Here is a 17,445-nt window from a genome sequence, read left to right on the forward strand (position 1 = left end):
CCTGAAGCCATTAATTTATTTGTTTCTTTTTACTGTCAAGCCCTGGAACATTACAGATGGGATTGGTGATTACAACAACCAAAACAAAGAAAAGCCATGAACTCAAAGAAACCATGACAATCATCTAAATTAAAATGTTGACAAACGCGTCTTGAAAATGATGAACGTCCTGGTTTCTTTCTGTGCGCCGTCGATAGCGAACGCATGGAGACTCATTAGCGCGCCATTTATTACCTCTTAGTGCAGGCTGGCAAAATCAAGCGTCCAGCTTTGCGGAAAGGATAGGACTAGTGGCTCTATTACATCTTCTAGCTAAAGCTTTCCGGCGCACGGCTGGGCCATGGTATCAATGCCCAATTTTGATTTCCACAGCTAAGCTTACCTAAACTTACCAACTGTAAACTTACCTTCTCATCTCTGGATCTGAGGCTGCGAGCCTTTCATATATTTGCGGGAATTTAAGGAACTGCACTACAATAGCTCTAAAGCTAAAGAAGGAAGCTTCACTGCTTTCTGTATTCTTTGCATAAAAAAAAGTACTTAAACTATTCCTGCGCCCGGTCTAAGTTGTCTTTTACAGCCAAGATCTGAGAAACCTGGGGATATCTGTTTCAATCCCCGCATGACAATGACTCCGCTTTTCAACCCGAACGATTCATCTTTCCTGTTTAAGGAGGTGACCAGCGTGTAGATGTGTGGCCATTATTTGCTGCACAGTAACACTGCACTTTGCACTGCAGCACTACTTGTATCGCTCAGACGCTGCATGCCATGGGCGCTCAGTCCTCTTATGCCAGATAATGGCACTGCGTTGATGCACGTAGTTCGTATAGAACACTGCTTTACATTCGCATACCCCGAGGCTAACCATCTATTTTGATTGATGGCATTTACTTCCACCAAACTTTCACTCTTTTTTACAATCGCAACCACCACTGAAACGCACCTTTCTTTGTTTTCTCAGAAGTACCCCCCCCCCCCCCCAATATTAAAGATCGAGTTTTAAAGCTCTTCCATTTGACCGCCTACTAGCTGCTCTTATTGCCTTTTCGCTGTTAACACCATGCAACTTTCAGTATGCAATATTATTTAGTCCATGATACGCTTTCTGCGAAGAATAATTTTTTTGCCTTGTATAATGGTGTAATTGTTTCGCGGTGACAAACCGAACTCCGGGACGACAGGCTTGACACGTTCAAATACGTTTTTAATGTACGGAAGGCCGAGAGGAAGGACTCGGCCCTGCGCCACTCTTCGTTTCGTAGTCTTTTAAGTCATAAAACTGGCCAGGACCACCGTGCGAAAGCCATGACCGACCATTGGAGCTTTCACGGGTGACCTGACGTAGATTATGGAAAGGGAAAGACACAAGAAAACGGACGCCATGGTTACTCCTGCTGGCGAGGTTTCCTGAATCGAGGCCTCCTCTTTTCAATGTGTATTGTGCTCTGGGTTCGAGATACGACGGAGTACCATTGTCTGTCCTATAAAGGCAGCTGGGACCAAGGCCGAGTGTAGTGGCGGGGTCTAGGAACCTCAAGGTGAATGGAAGGCGTGTAAGCTCCAGGGAAAAGATCACAAAAAGTGGCATCACCTTTGCACTATGTTATGTGGTAGCAAACCGAAGAAACTGGACATCTGATTTCATTGTAGTTAGAACAACGAGATAACAACAAAAGACACGACACAAAAAGACCACAGCGGAGAGCTGGGGACGACCATTTATTTCGTTCAGAATAACAAACTCATGCGCGGGTGATCTTATAGAGCATAATTCGAAACCGCGGATCACTTTCACAAGGGAGCACTTCGGCCACTTAAATTTTTGCGAGATCGATACAGCCACGCGGGGAACACTTAACGGGTCAAGCCCTTCGCCTTTCCCTGTTCCCTGTGCCAGAACCTGGAATTATCAAGAGCTGAAATACAGAGCACATCTTGGTTGTCGTGAAGCTTTCAATGGGATGTTTATTCTTGCTTGAAGCCAATTTCACCTCACTTTCTCACTTTTTTTATGACTCGAGAGGTGACGAGATATCTCTGGCGGGAGTGTGGACATGTGCAAGTACTACTACAATGCTCGAGATTTTTCTATGTGCTTTCTACGCCTTTTTGCGGCAGTTTTTCAGCTGTAAAACTTCAGCGCGGTTGTGTGCGACTTTTTATCTGTTCTTCAACTACCGCCGAGCTTGGGTTTTACAAACTACTGCAGCTGCCCAGTACGCTTACTCGTGGGAGCAGGAATGTCCAATAAAGAGTCCCTTTAAGTCGATCTATTGGTCCGTTAGCGTCGTTGCCATCACCACGTGAGATATGGTTGACGTAGTTTGCACCGGACCGTTCCTCGAACAGCCGCAGTGACAGACTAGACCGCAAAGGATATAGAGACAGCCAACGTAAGAAACGAGGCTTGGCGTCAACAGCATCTCCCGAAGGCTGACACCTCAACATGGTTCTTACCGAAACACACTTAACCGCGGAAGAAAGTCTTGACACTGACGACTGCATTGGGAAAGTAAGAGAGGTACTCTTAGCACTGTCTCATGAGCAGTATTGTAAGTTGGACACTCTTCAAGGTCCAGAAAAAAATATTGGCGGTGGTTTAGCTCTGGTTAAACCTGGAGTGACGCGATAGCTACGGCTGGCCAAGTGTAACTTGGTCACGTGATCGGCCACTTGACGAACCACGTGATCAGCCACGGCGCCGCGCCGCCGGCAGCTGCTCCGCATCACGTGACCGACCACGTGACAGCGGGGCGGCGCCGCAACAGGGTTGCAGTGCCACCACAGGGTGGCAGCACCGCCTCAGCGTTGCAGCGCAGCCACAGAGTGGGGCGTCGCCACCGCCACGGCACCGCCACGCTGAAGGCTCGGAATGCTACCGTGATGTTGCTATCGCTACAAAATTAGACATGGTTTAGCTCTGGTTAAAGATGGAGTAACGCGATAGCTACAGCTGGCCGAGTGGAACTTGGTCACGTGACCAACCACGTGAATGCGTGGCGGCGCAGCCACGGAGTGGTGACGCAGCCACAGGTTTGCGGCGCCTCCACGCTGAAGGCTTGAAATGCTACTATAATGTAGCTATCGTTACAAAAAACGCTGTTCTCCAAGTGCCGGGCTGGACATGACCGTGGACAGGGAAGTTAAACATTTAATGCCATGCGTTAACGGGGAACTCTTCGCCGGTCCGGTTTGCAACAAACCAAACGCCATAGATGAATTCGCCCATGTAGGCTCCATATTGCAGATGAATCTGGGTGCAAGATTTTACCATTCCAAACAACGCTCTCATGCCAGTCTGCTATCTGCACAGAAAACAAATGTACGAGCGGGAACAACAGGAACTTACGGGATGTTAGGCGTGATGCTGCGCGAGTGGATCTCCGCCGGCTTCGACCATCAGCCCCCAGCCTTCATTAGCGACCACTGCGAATGCTATGCCTGGGGAGATGGAGGAAGTACTCGACACGCCGGCACCACCCACCGCTACGCAAGAAGTGCAATCATGATCTACGCAGTTGCCCCGCCTACCCATGGCGTCAAGCCAAACCCCGGCAAGCCCTCCTTGAGAGCAACCTGGCTTGCCAAAGCGCCGCCATCTGGTTCCCTCCCGTTCGTACTACTAACGACACGCAGGCTTTAGGAAATGCGAAGCGCAATTGTCTCACGATAACCGCCCGCTCTGCTTCTAAGTGTGGGCAAGCTGGCAATATTTTTGTCACAGCCTGCATGGACATATGGGCCGCCGTAATTTCCGCATCACCGCAGGATGACCGCGTGCCGTTAGCAGCCGCAGGAGGTCGATGGCCTTCAATGTCGAGAGGAGTATGGGCCGTACAGCCTGCCCCTTAAATCGCCGCCGTCAGCTTCGTTCACGTCGCAGTGTGGTCGCTAAGCAGTCGCCGTCTGCTGAAGGCCTGCAAGCTCACGGGAGGAGAATCTAAAAAAAAAACACGCTTTCGAAGTTGGCGTGCTCGTCGACAAACTAGGAAGGTCGTCCACATACCAGGCTCCACTCGCGGCGGCGACGACGGACACAAAGATAGGATCCACGACACCGCAAGCCGATAACAAAATTACGAAGGTGCCCAAGGAAATAACAACGACGGCCGGAAGCCGCGATAACTAGACTAGAATACCAGACCAACGTGCAATGGAAGGATACTGAGCACCAGCCTCCCAGTGGCTATCGAAAGTCACACGGTAAGTACCTTGAAGGATATCGGAACAGAATTCTCTGTCAACAGCGGCGCGTTTGCGGCTAAGGTCAGCAGTCAGTAGGTCTCAATGCCCATTTCAAACTCGTCCGCCATGTTTTTTATACCTTTCGTAGTTCTGAGAGAGCAATCTAAGTGCACGTTCTGTGAAATTTGTTTGTTGCATTTCAAAATGATGCAAATAAACTTTTCAAACTGTACTATATCAAGAATATAATATAGGGTATGGCACTATAGTTAGTACCTAGCTGGATTCTCTGGGACGTAATGCGTCTGATAATGAGGAAAGCAGCTCTTTTCTGGACGACAAATGAGATAGCGGACAGAGCGGCTTGCATATTTTGATTATCTTACTCTTGACATGATCAGAATAGTGGCCTGTGATGCCCATATCATGCCTTATCTGGTGGCATTGTAATAACCTTGGGCCTCTTGCTCGTTGTCGCGTCTCAGTCGGTCTGTGTGCCGTGCCGAGAGCTCCTTGAAGTTCGCACGTCTGTTTCCATGCGGACATCTATTTAACTATGGCGTTGTCCTTTTCCTGTCCTACTTTATCCAGCTGATATAGAATGCCGCATACACGATGTACAAAACAGTCAAGCAGTCTATTTCATACTGCGCAGAAAGATTCCTTAGTCCCCAACATAGCAGTCAGAAGAGCAAGGTTGCGGGCTAGTTGGTAATGCATTTAAAGGAAGAAACAGCGTGATGAAACACGAACACACGAAGAAACGATACATGCGATCGCTGACTCACAGCTGAAATTTTATTCTGATGGAAATACGCTTAATTATAAAACATGAGAGGGTGGGTAACAGGGCTGCAGCAGCGATAACCGGCAGTCAGTGTGGTCGCGTCGAGAGATGGCAAAAAACATGGAAGCAATGAAATTAAGCAATAAAAAGATTGTGTAAAAGCCGCGGAAAGGTGGTTAGATAACATTAACTTAAACAATGAACATGTCCTTCATGGTTTTAACGCATTCCCCGCACTTGCTGTTAAAACTAAAAAAATTACGGGGTGCATTTAAGTCTGCTTAGCTGCAGTAATGTGAAAGCATTTCTCTTAATGCGGCCGATTATGTTGCTGCGTGTTAGTTTCTTTATGCCTTTGCCGTTTCTAAGTGCTGTTTTCGCTCTAACTACGGTTGTACCATAGGAATTGCTTTCAATAGATTTGCACGCTCTCGTAACATGGCACTGATGTTTCTGTGTCTGCGTGATAGGGACATACTGTACATAATGATGCGCCTGCATCCGACATACTTCCCTTATAAAAATGGTCTATAGAGAGTCTATAGACTTCCGATTGACTCTATTGCCTTCCTATAGATATATCTTTTTCTCTATTCATAGTCTATAGATTTTCTATTGACAAATGTCTACTAAAAGTGTATGGCCATAAATCTATAGATTGTGTATAGACTGTCTATAGGATTTGTATTGCCTATAGACTGTTCTTTAGGGTTTGTCTATAGAGAGTCTAAAGATTTTATAGACAGTCTAAGGACAGTCTATAGACTGTCGAAATAAATTTTTGTAAGGATTGTCTTGATATTTCTTCTTTTACTGGTCTGACTTTTTTACATTCCTCCTTCCTAAGGCTTATTAGGCAACAGCGGCAAGTGTTGAATGTTGGAGTTGTGCAGAATTATAAAATGCTATGACCAGTGGAAAAGAAGAAATAGGAGCCGTGCTTTCTCCTCAACCCTTGTCGTCAACGTGCGACAGCTGATAAAACTAATCGTTCAGTGCGCCGCATCAATGCCCCTGCCAGATGGCATGCAATCTCAATGCCCTTTGAGTCAATGTCTATTGAAATTTTCACAGTCCATTATGATGCGTCACAGCCGCAGAGTGAATTTCAACAGTCCTTGAGTATCTAGCATGCAATCCGACAGATGGCTCTAGCTGCAGCACCATTCAGCAAAACGTGAAAAAAAAGCTCCAAACCATAAGTCTTACATTGAAGTAACACCAATTTTTAACTGAAAGTTGCTCAATTGAAACACCTCACATTTTGGCGCAGTACACCTGACAATTGAAACACCTCCCGTTTTAACGCATTGAAACACCTCACAGTTTGAAGCAGTACAGATACTCCAATAGCGGAGCGACGACGGGCAGCAATGCTCACATCGTTTCAGGAGAACTCATTTTTCTCTGCCGAAGACCAGCGGTCATTCAAGCCGTCTTGGTCATGTGCATGTCTGGAATCGGTGTCGCGCTTGTGGTTAGCGATGTCGGCTTGTTTTAATGTGACAGTCTGCGAGCCGGTTATTTTGTCTACTGATTCAAAATTATTTGGGGAACCAGTTACGAATTTAAATTTCTATAATTAAAACAGCAATATTTCATAATTTATTTTGAGTTTTATTTTGACAGAGTGGAGCTCTATCGCGTTCAATGTTCACAGATAATGGGTGTGTCACGGGCGGAACATTCAAATTGTTTTCGAAGACAATCTCAAAAACAGGCTTAATACTTTCCGTGTGACAATGATATAGCAAAAAATGGAAATGAGGGCATCCTCCGCTTTTTGTGTTGAGAAGTTCAAAGGGCTTTGTCTTGCAATAGGTTGCAAGAGAAAGATCAAAGCACGCGATGTATGCGAGAAAAAATATTTTAACTCTTGGTGCCTCAGAAAACTTCAGGCATTAAAAGCGTGGGCTATTATTAAAGCACGCTAAATTATTTCCCCAGTACACCCTCTTGTGCTGTAAAAATTGCGTCCATGCGGACGTCATCCATGTATGTATTCGTGTTCATTTTTTGGTTCTTCGTTTCAGAAGAATGAATTTTACCAATTGGGATAGTTCTCTATTTTGTATCAATACTTCTATCATTATTCATCAGCTGAGAAAAAAACTTTGGTATTTGAAATGCAAACATCGACTTGCACCCGCAGATGTCCGACTCACTGCATACGTGACTTTAGTGCGCCTTAAGTTAAAATATGCAAGGGTTGTATAGAATACTTGTAGAAAAAACCAAATAGATAAAAATGAGAAGGTTCAGCGGCGGCCTGCAATGTTCATACTCTCAAAATACAGGTAAACAGACTCGGTCACCGAACTGCTTGATAAACTAAACTTGCCGCAACATTCCCAACGACGACAAATAGCCAGACTAAAGTTTATGTATCTAGTAAGTAAAGGCCAATTCAATTTCAACACAGAACGGTACCTTCAAAAACCATCATCGCGTCCTGTACGCGATAGTCACCCAAGACAGTTCCTTCCTCCACGGGTAAGAACAGATACGTTTATGTTTTCAGTTTTTCCAAGAACAATTGAACGTTGGAACACCTTACCATACGACATAATGGAAATTAGTTCCCTTGAGCAATTTGAACAACCTATCCTCCACCACTTCGCCGCTGATACACTAATAGTATAGCAGTCAAACTGGTATCCCTTCCTTCCTTTTACTTTTATTTTTATTTATTAAGTGCGCTGTAACCTGAATTGCGGTACTTTTGATAGCTCTGTAAACCCATTTTTTTTACGTTATTTCCCAGCAATTGTGTTCTTGTACGGCGAGCTGACTGGAAGTGTATCCGTGAAGAAAATTGTATGCATAGAAAACTGGCGCTTGCTTGAATTGTGCAGTTATGTTGTATTCAGTGCACTGTCTTTGTGTTGCTAAAAAAAGACATTGAAGTCCCACCCTGTATCGGCCCAAAAAGGGTTAACAGTATCAAGAAATATATTTCAGAAGAAACTGTTTAAAGGAACACGCATTTTATTTCTGAATCGCAGGGTACTGGGACGACACTAGAAAGCAAGTGGATTCGGCTCGGGTATAATTTACTTTCATTTTATCAGACTAGCTACATTATTCACAACAGTGCTATGTTATTTACGGATGTATGTATTTATGTATGTATGTATGTACGTACGTACGTACGTACACACGTATGTACGTACGTATGTATGTATATGTATGTACGTATGTATGTATATGTATGTACGTACGTACGTACGTATGTATGTATGTATGTATGTATGTATGTATGTATGTATGTATGTATATGTATGTATGGATGGATGGATGGATGGATGGATGGATGGATGGATGGATGGATGGATGGATGGATGGATGGGTGGGTGGGTGGGTGGGTGGCTGGCTGGCTGGCTGGCTGGCTGGCTGGCTGGACGGACGGACGGACGGACGGACGGACGGACGGACGGACGGACGGAAGGACGGACGGACGGATGGAGGGAAGGAAGGGAGATGGAAGTAAGTAGCTTGTTAGGTTGGTAGGTAGGGTAAGGTATGGTAAGGAAAAGAAGGAAGGAAAGAAGGAAGGAAGGAAGTAGTAACAAGGTAGCCATGTGGGCTAGCTGGTGTATTTCAGACTAACAATAGAAGTTTAATCCAGAAACGGGCAACCTAGGACACGAGAAGACGCATGCGTATCAGACACACACAAAAAAACTAAAAAACAAATACATGAGTGGCGATTCACGAATGAGTGGATACACGCTCCTTATCTGGCAAACAACAAGAGGAATATACTTTGCCTCTGAAACTTGCACACGAACACTTTTTCTGAGGAAATTAAATTCCTTGTCAGTGAGATATAAAGACGGTGCACTGACGCATGTGTCACTGCCTTGCAACCTAATATGGTAGGCCTCCAGGATTTCCTTTCCTCTCTGTACCTCTCCTCCCCTGTCATCGGAAAAGGAAAAAACAGGGAGGAGAGGGAAATCCTGGAGGCATTACGGTGACGCTGGCTAGCTCCTTGTGAGGCAGTCGACTGCCGCTGCCACCATGACCCTGCGTCTTGAGTAGGTGCCTGTGTCTATGAAGACGAATCCTTTTTTGCCAGCGATGCGCTGTTATAACGCCTGAGCCCTTGCTGGCGCGTGTGCTTTGGTATGGGTAGGACTGTATAGGTCGATCTGGTGTCGTCCTGTGTGTCCTCCGTCTCTTGAATCTTCTTGTGGCTGTCCCGTTAGCCTAGTCGTCTGAGTAAGGCTCTGCCCGTTGTCGTATGTAGAAGGCGTTCTTTCTGAGCAATCAGGAGTGCTTCCTGATGCTATAGGTATGTGTTAAAGACACACAGGTCTACTGATTTACGCATAGATGCTCGCAGAGGTGGCCCAAGCGCCTTCTTATATGCCTTCAACAGCACAGCCCCTACTAGCTTGAGATCATGTGATGTAATGATTTGGTACGTTAAGCTGTACGTGGCTGTGCTGTCGATTAGAGCTCGTATCAGTCTGAACGTGTACTGCTCCTTGAAACCTCGTCATCAGTCGGCTACTGGGTTGATCATCCGATGCACCTGGTTGTAGAGTTGGAGAGGAGTCTAAGCATGGGATCTATTTTGTTGTTGAATTTTAGCCGCATGCCCGGGATCCTTAGTGTTAGTATTTGAGGAGTCTCTTCTCCGGGAAGAAGGGTGTTGAGTCGGAGGTTATTCTTGTGTCTTCAAGAGTGTATGTGCATAACTTCGTACTTTTTCGGTGAGCAGGAGAGACCGCATTCCCTGGCGCCGCTGTGACTGGCGTTACAGGGACAGCGGCCGTTGAGCCGTTGTCAACCTGCGTCGCGTAACCCTACAGGTGACTCTGTCTGGAAAAGTTGTGTGCGAGTGCAGGGGTGCACCTTTTTACCACCGCACCAGTGCGCCAGGAATATACATCCAAAACTAAGCACCTAAGTGGCAATCGCGTAATCTCACCTTACACAGTCGCACCCGACCTGTGAGTTTTGTTTTTGTCACGCAGAATTAAAAACCACATACATATATCTGACATGGCTCACCGAAATAAGAACTGCTGGCGCAATAAAAAGTAGCCTAGCCCGAGCTCACCAAGCGCGACGGTGTCCGCTACGTTCTCTTCACGGCTGTGTACGCAGTTTGCAGGGATCAGGCGCGCGCGATATATTTATATATTCTAATGAAGTGTGGGCAAATTTGTGACTTTCTAATCACCATTTTCCTTAATCCAATCTCTAATGTGTTAAATTCTTGACGCAAAGCTCGCAGGGAAGATTTCCAATCGTATTAAATAGCTGTTTCTGGATTGACTTTCTAAGAATCAATGACTGTCATACTTTCTGAGAACAAGATAGTCAGGATGCGCCAACAAGCACGGAGGAAACGAGCTAAAGAGTTCTCACCACGGCTTTGCAGGCTTGTGTTATATGCGGCGCGCTGTAAGTGCTGCTACGTCTTTATGAAAAATGCCAATAGACGATGGTATCAGCACCGGAGCCTTTTTCATGGCGTTTTCTATTACAAAGCAACTAATGACATTGTGAAACTTTCCGTGATACCAGAAAACTTTGACTGTTTTAGGAATTTGCCTTTTTCTCTCTGTGACTTCCGCAAAAGTAACATTGTAAAATTTTTTTTTTCGGTTTACATTGTGGACATGAGGATCTTAAGCTCTGCAACAGGCGAGGAAGAAAATAGCCCAGAGAGTTCATTTAGCAAGAATATCTCCACAGCAGGTTGCATTAATCGCCTCACAGTCACAAATAAAGCGATAATGAGTGAATACCTTCTCAGTATGGCCTGCAAAGAACATTGTACTTCAATTCGACACATGATAGAAAATAATCACAATACTCGTGCAACTGCAGAGAAATGACTTTGAAACATACGAGTGCTAACACCGTAGCCATGGTCCAGTGGTTTTGGTTGTCTGCCTCGGCTGCAGGAGGTAGCAAGTTTGAAACATACCGACGGGTACCCACCGTACGGGTACAGGCGCTCCCCGACCTGGCGACCGGTTTGTTCATTTGGTGCAGTTCTGGGGGAGGCTCCGCTCATCTCGCTGCTGCCCTTCGGGGACGTTGCTTGTTTCGAACACCGTCTGAAAAGGTGGTATGACAGGCGTTTGTGTGCTGTACTCGCACAGGCGATCCATGGCGGACACAAGCGGAATGATGCCAGTGAAGGAGTAGCGGGACCATTGGTCGGAGCCTCTTTTTGTTTCTTTTTTATTTTGCCGAAAGCTTTTCAAGGCACCCTGAAGAGAACTCCATCTAATTTTTGTGCGTAGTTAAAATCCATCATGTGCCTCTGTCTGGCTATGCTGTCAACATGGCATTTACATGTCCTTGCGCAACGAGTCCAATTCGCGACATTTACGTAGAAAATGGCCCCATAGTAATCCTTCCGAAGTCAACGGGGTTGTATCCTAATCTCAGGAATCCCTGGATAGAAAATCGTTGCTACTAACCGAAGCTTGCTTCCTAAATAGCCACCTGATGGCTTCACTTGCATTGCATCTCTTGTTCTTTGCAAATTTAGACAGAACAAAATATGATATTCGTTTTCGCGATTAAATATAGGCACTCATCTCCTAGCGACGTAATTCTGCCGCACTGATGATGCTCTACAGCGCCATGCCGTATCGCCTTTGTGAGCGTCCTCATCACGCACGCAGTCCCGTCTCTTTCCCTTTATTCCTGGGCGCAGAGGGCGCACACTGATGCTCGAGCCGCGTAGTTTCACACCGAGTACAACTACAAATTCGAAGTGGCAGGACCGATTCGCCAAAGAACTTAGCGCTGTGTCGTACACCCGCAATATCAGTGTGCCATTTTAAATTACAGCCATTGTGCTGTGTAGATCCTTGCGCGACACCGCAACAGCGGAACGTGATCGAAGGACAGCAAAGCTTTGGTCCGGTAGTAGTTTCTGAGGCTTATACACGAAGCTAGCACGTGAAAATGTAGATATAGAAGAACCCTCCATCTGGCTTGCTCAAAAGGCGTTTTGGGAGCTTGATGTGGTAAATACGCTAACTATGGTCACTACGAAGGTAAGAGAATAGCAGGTACGGACACATCGAAAATGTAGGGGCGACATCGCTTTACTGTCTCGGTTTTGAAATAAAAAATACTGAGACTATGCGTTTCCTGCGTTGTCCGTTTTGCGCATCGTTTTTTTTAAACCATGCACCAACTAGCCCCCCCCCCCCCCCCCCCCCCAAGAGTGTATTCCTGTATCGGCTGTACTAGCTTTGCGGCTGTGGTACAATTTTCCAATTTCAAGCTCCTGAAATCCATTAAAGTGAACCGACGTGGCACGAAAGTAGCTTGAAGGAAATATACTAATGCGAATAAGCAGCGTTGCTCGTGTGAAGTCTTGGTGGCTGAAATTAATAAAGTGGCAGTTTGGAGGCACCCGTGCTAGTCCTGGTGGTGTCTATACAATGCTTCCTTAGTCGGATCACAAAGCAGACTGAATTGAAAATGGGGGCCGGCTCGCACTCTGCGGCTCTTACGCTCGGTATCGACGAAAAAAAAAAAACAGAACATATGTCGTCAACGCCATCATGTTATCGCTGCTTCCCGAATGAGAGCGGTTTTTATCACTTTATCTAACCCCCACTTCCCTCTCGTATGCGCGTCGTTGCTATTGCTACAGACACGAGGTTAGGCCTCTCGTCTGCTTCTCAAACCTCCTCGTTCCCAAAGATGTTCGTGGTGCTAGCGCGCGCTGGAAGTTCATTAAAATAGTAAAGCAATCGCCTCAAATATTCGAGCTGCGTAAGGGGTATAGTTTTGGAAGGTTTCACCATTACCAGCACTCCGACTAACCATGGCGGCATCTCGAGAAGAAATATTTTGAAGGAAGTTGTTAGATTTTAACAACCAAGGAAACATGTAAATAGTGGACGCATCAGATCGCTAGGCCTATGAGTGCCTTGAACCGGACCAGAACTCCATCAGCACAACCGTTCAAAGTGACCCTTCGTTCACTGGAAAAGGTTCGCGCTTAAAAATTATCAAAGATCTATACCCCTTGCTGTAGATCTTGCGTCGTCAGCAAGCTTCTAAGGCAAATGTCAAACTATGGACACGGCGTGTACCAGGAACGGCATAAAAGGTATCAGGAAAATGGAAACAAATACTAAGCTGGAGCGAGTGGCGTGCGGCCCAAAATGCGCAGGCTTGGACCACTGGTCAGAGGCAATGATACTGTGCACCTCGCAGAGCACGGACCTAATATTTAGGCGGAGTGGGTGTCCGAGTACTGCTGTTTCAGAGGCCAAGAGAAGGGTAACTATCTCGCCATTGCAGCACATCAGTGTCCTACTACAGACTTTCCGCCCGCCCTGGGGGACGTCCATCTGGTGATGCATAATTAGTTAAGTCATCAACACTCGGACACACACATTGCGCAAGAACTACGCATCTCCGTCTTCGGCGGGGACCCATTGTGACGCCACCAGCGCACGATGATCTTGGAATGCACGTCAGATTCGTGGGACGAGGGGATATCCGGTTTACCATGACATTCGTTCAGGCACGTGTGAATTGATCGCGATGCAGTGGAGTGCGGGTATCGCAGAGTCGCGAACCTGGGATCCTCGAGGCGTACAAGGCGCTGGGCATAATCTCGGCCTGTCTCAAAGAGCTCCTATTGCCGCTCGGCAGTGCACGCACCCGTGACAAAACAATGCTGATCTTCTGTGCATTCATCAAGCAGGCATTCTTGATGTCCCGATTCCTGATCTTTAGTGCGCGCTTGACGCGAACGCAAGGGAAGAATAGTTCACAATTGGCAACGAGGTGCTGGAAATGGTAAAGGAATACATCTACTTAGGGGAGGTAGTGACATTTGATCCGAATCATGAGAGGGAAATAACTAGAAGGATAAGAATGGGATGGAGCGCACATGGCAGGTTCTCTCAGATCATAAATAGCAGTTTACCAATATCCCTCAAGAGAAAAGCGTACAACAGCTGTATCTAACCGGTACTCACCTACGGGACAGAAACGTGGAGGCTAACGAGAAGGGCTAAGCTTAAGTTAAGGACAACGCAGCGAGCCATGGAAAGAAAAAACTTGGGGGACGTTTAAGCTTCGTCTTTAAGAGTGAGATCCGACAGCTTGTTGCAGCTTTGCCAAGGGGTACACGGAACACCATCACCCGTTCTGCGCGACCAGTGGCCCGTTGGACACTTCAAGGAAAGGACGCCCATCTCACATATCTCGGTGAACACCCGAACCGGGCCGTAAGGGCAGGAAAATGAAGTGAAAATTGGTTTTAAGGAAAGGAAATGACGCCTGTCTAACAGTTCTCGCTGGACACCTGTACCGTGGCGTTAAGGAAGGACAATCCTTTTCCTTACGGAGCGGTTCAGGTGTCCACTGAGAAGCGCCATTTTTCGCTCACGGCCAATGCCGCCGACGACACCGGCTTTTCTGCGGCACGAGCTCCTTAACGCTGTCGCGTTAAAAAATTATAGGTGTAACGCTAAGAGACCGGCCGCGGGCAGAGTGGGTTAGAGAACAAACGCGTGTTAAGGACATCCTAGTCTAAATCAAGAAGAAATGGGCTTGGGCAGGGCATGTAAGGCGAAGGCAAGATAACCGCTGGTCCTTAAGGGTAACGGAGTAGATTCCAAGAGAAGGCAAGCGTAGCAGGGGGGGGGGGGGGGGGCAGCAAGTTAGGAGGGCGGATGAGATTCGGAAGTCTGCAGGCATGAGGTGGGCGCAGTTGGCAAAGGAGTGGGTTAATTGAAGAGACATAGGAGAGGCCTTTGCCCTGCAGTGGGTATAGTCAGGCTGATATTCAATGAATGAATGAATAAAACGAACGCTCCGAGTGTGCTTATTTGGAATATATGCGACGCGGCCGCCCTATTGCGGTATCTTATGCAATTTGTTACATGCGCGATTATTTTGCAGGCTGTATTTCATGTCATCAGGTGGTAGCATCAGCATTCATGGGCGAATGGGTGTGACACTTGGTATAAAAATGGGGTATCAGTACACTGTCATGGTCATGTAAGTCATTAGCCCTGTGTCATGAGGCGTCACTCACAGACGTGGTCATAGAAAAAGTGCGTAGTCAAAGGTCACCAAAGCCAAATCATGGGCCAAAAAATGGGTCACAATAAAAGCGCTGTGTCATAGGCCGCAGAATTGTTACAAAAAGTGCTGAGTCATGGGTAAGAATATGGTTCACAAAAAAGTGCTGAATCCTGGGTCACAAAATGAGTCACAAAACGTGCTGAGTCATAGGTCACAATCTGGTGAAGAGTAAGTGCTGAATCATGGGTCACAAGAAAGTGTTGCGTCATGGTTGATAAAATGAGTCGCAAATAGTTTAAAGCGCGATTGAAGTGTCCACCGAGATATCGACATCGTAGAGCTACCGCGCCCTTTCCTTTCCTCGAAAACGTTTCCTTTCCTCAAAACAAGAGCATTCGCCTTCCTAAACGTAAGCAGACTTAAGTACCCTCAATTTTTTTTTTTTTACTCTATAAGGCTTCCTGTTGTCGACGCAGAAGAGCAGCATGCTATTTTTCTTTCTCACAAGAACCACCGGTAGGTTTGGTTTATGGGGGTTTAACGTCCCAAAGCGACTCAGGCTATGAGAGACGCCGTAGTGAAGGCCGGAAATTTCGGCCACTTGGGGTTCTTTAACGTGCACTGGCATTGCACAGTACATGGGCCTCTAGAATTTCGCCTCCATCAAAATTCGACCGCCGCGGCCGGGATCGAACCCGCGTCTTTCGGGCCAGCAGCCGAGCGCCGTAACCACTCAGCCACTGCGGCGGCTAGAACCACCGGTAGGACCACGGACAGCTCGGATGTTTGGTATGCCATGATTGAGCAGCTCTTGGACTTGTGTCTTGCTAGCTTCTCCGTCTCAGTGAGAGACACTATAAGGGCGCTGATCTATTGTGCTTGCACACAAACAGGTGTGATTATCTGCTGTTTAGTGATTGGCGTTTGACCTGCCACACATGCTAACCAGCGCCACCTCCGCGCTGAGCCGCGGGAATGACAAAGCGCATACTGCCGGGGGAGGAGCGCTGGCGCTGGGCTAGATTTCTGAGATTAAATTTGGCCGCTCTGAGGTTCTCTTCTACGTCGGAGGCTGCCGTCTTTCTTGTTTTCACAAATGAACCGGGGTGAGACAGGACGCCGTACCACGTCCACTTAAGTCACGAGCGGGCATGCAATTGGTAGATGCGGTGGCTCGAGTGAAATGACGGTGCCTTCCGCGCGTGCTTAACTTCCTTTGGAACGATGATGGTAAGGGGATCCATTTTACTAGTCTCATTGAGTCTGTGAAGTTCCTCGCGGGCCAGAGAGCGCACGAGGTCGGTAAAGGAGGTTGCAGCAGCCTCGAAGGCACAATCCAGAGGCTGCACACCAGATACGGTCAACAGCTGTTCATAGTGTTCTTTTTAATACGAGGTTGTTGTGTTGTGAGAGTTCGGGCTCTTCGTTCTCGCTCCGTGCTGGAGCGGAGTGAGGGGAAAAGAAGTGGTATCCGCCTACCAATGGCGCATAATGCGTCCGGTTCATACTTATGTTACCTCCGCTGCAGCGCACCCTCCGTGACCACACCCTCGCAGATGATTTGAGCGACGTTCTGAAACGCAGCCCGCACGAGGTCACAGAAAAGCTGATCGCTTACGGCGTGCTTGAAGCAGCTTCTTTACAGCGATAGCTGTTAGGCGCCCGTCCCTATCTTCGGCGTCGCCGTCCGCCGCAGTCGGCGCGACCGGCGGGTGCGTGAGAGCCAACTGTTGCGCCGCTGGTCAACGCAGGTCAGATAAGCCTATGGGTAGCTCTGTTTGCAGCAGCCGCCTGCTAGTGCGCGACGCACCATTTCACCACTACACTCATGCACCAGGAATCTATCCCGAAAACAAAACGCCTAAGCAGCTATCGCTGATTCTCGCGTTACACAGTCGTAACCTTAGTGTGATTTTTTTTCTCCATGTTTCTCTCGTTCGACCACACCATGATATAGTGAGTCTACATGGCATGGCTGATCCCTTCGAAGTGGTGGGGTCTTTGAGGGACCCCTTGCATGGTTATGTTAAAGAGGAGATGGAGATGACTAAGTCTTGCAGTATGCTGGATTAGGAATTGCCAACTTGTCCGACCTGAGTTTTCTCACTCCGATGGCTGCTGATTGGTCCGGTAGGAAAGCTCTAATGTAATCGTGGAACTTCTTGCTGCTGCTTAGTCGGCTTAGTCCTATCTGGAGTGTGCAATTTCTGAAATAATAATAATAATAATAATAATAATAATAATAATAATAATAATAATAATAATAATAATAATAATAATAATAATAATAATAATATTAATAATGTAATAATTCGTTTTTGGAGAAAGGAAATGGCGCAGTATCTGTCTCATATATCGTTGCACACCAGAGCCGCGCCTTAAGGGAAAGGTTAAAGGAGGTAGTGAAAGAAGAAAGGATTAAATAGGTGCTG

At 46.9% G+C, this 17,445-nt stretch overlaps 1 long non-coding RNA gene across 1 annotated transcript in view; it reads left to right on the forward strand.

Annotated features, from left to right (window-relative positions):
• The first annotated feature begins 4,130 nt into the window (after window positions 1-4,130).
• The window catches only part of LOC144097524 (uncharacterized), a 49,381-nt gene continuing 36,066 nt past the window's right edge, over window positions 4,131-17,445 (forward strand). Inside the window, exon 1 of the long non-coding RNA XR_013307042.1 lies at window positions 4,131-4,206. This is a non-coding gene — a long non-coding RNA (uncharacterized LOC144097524). The remainder of the gene's footprint in view (window positions 4,207-17,445) is intronic.

The sequence above is a fragment of the Amblyomma americanum genome, chromosome 7, assembly GCF_052857255.1.
Source record: "Amblyomma americanum isolate KBUSLIRL-KWMA chromosome 7, ASM5285725v1, whole genome shotgun sequence".
Lineage (NCBI taxonomy): Eukaryota > Metazoa > Arthropoda > Arachnida > Ixodida > Ixodidae > Amblyomma > Amblyomma americanum.